Source organism: Penaeus monodon, chromosome 29, assembly GCF_015228065.2.
Source record: "Penaeus monodon isolate SGIC_2016 chromosome 29, NSTDA_Pmon_1, whole genome shotgun sequence".
Classification (NCBI taxonomy): Eukaryota; Metazoa; Arthropoda; class Malacostraca; order Decapoda; family Penaeidae; genus Penaeus; species Penaeus monodon.
The window spans coordinates 1,878,833-1,879,279 of record NC_051414.1 but is presented as its reverse complement, the minus strand read 5'-3'; the positions used below and the strand labels follow the sequence as shown (position 1 = coordinate 1,879,279).

Below are 447 nucleotides of genomic sequence, written 5' to 3'. Positions count from 1 at the left end.
TTAGTTCAGACTTCTTTGGGTGATGACTAAGCACGAAGCAGCCGTATTAGAAATCATCATTTCTCAACGACAAATCCGCGTTGTCTCCCGGTGGGCGAATGCTGACTGTGCCTTCGTCAGCGTCGCGGACTTATCAGCCGCGTCCCTTCTGCTGGAGCAAGTCGGGCTCTGAGGAGGAACTGCTTTCCCACGTGACAAACTGCGCCCCACACCGGAATAATGCAGATATATGCGGGTAATTTAGGCCATAATGCACACGCGGCCGTGCTAAAACTGATAATAAAATGTCGACTTGAAGTTGTGTGTGCGCACAATTCCCTCCTTCCGCTCCCCCCTCCAACCTTTCAGAAAATCCTGGATCCGCCTCTGCTCTCGCGCGCAGAAGGGAACCAAGAGGCGGCTGCGCGTTCTGCTGCGACACCCCCCCTCCGCCTTCACTCGTCCTCT

The 447-nt window shown here is 54.6% G+C and overlaps 1 protein-coding gene across 2 annotated transcripts in view; it reads right to left on the bottom strand.

The window, feature by feature from the left end:
* The window catches only part of LOC119591893 (glutamate receptor ionotropic, NMDA 2B-like), a 182,298-nt gene that overhangs the window by 20,106 nt on the left and 161,745 nt on the right, over positions 1-447 (bottom strand). The window lies entirely within an intron of this gene.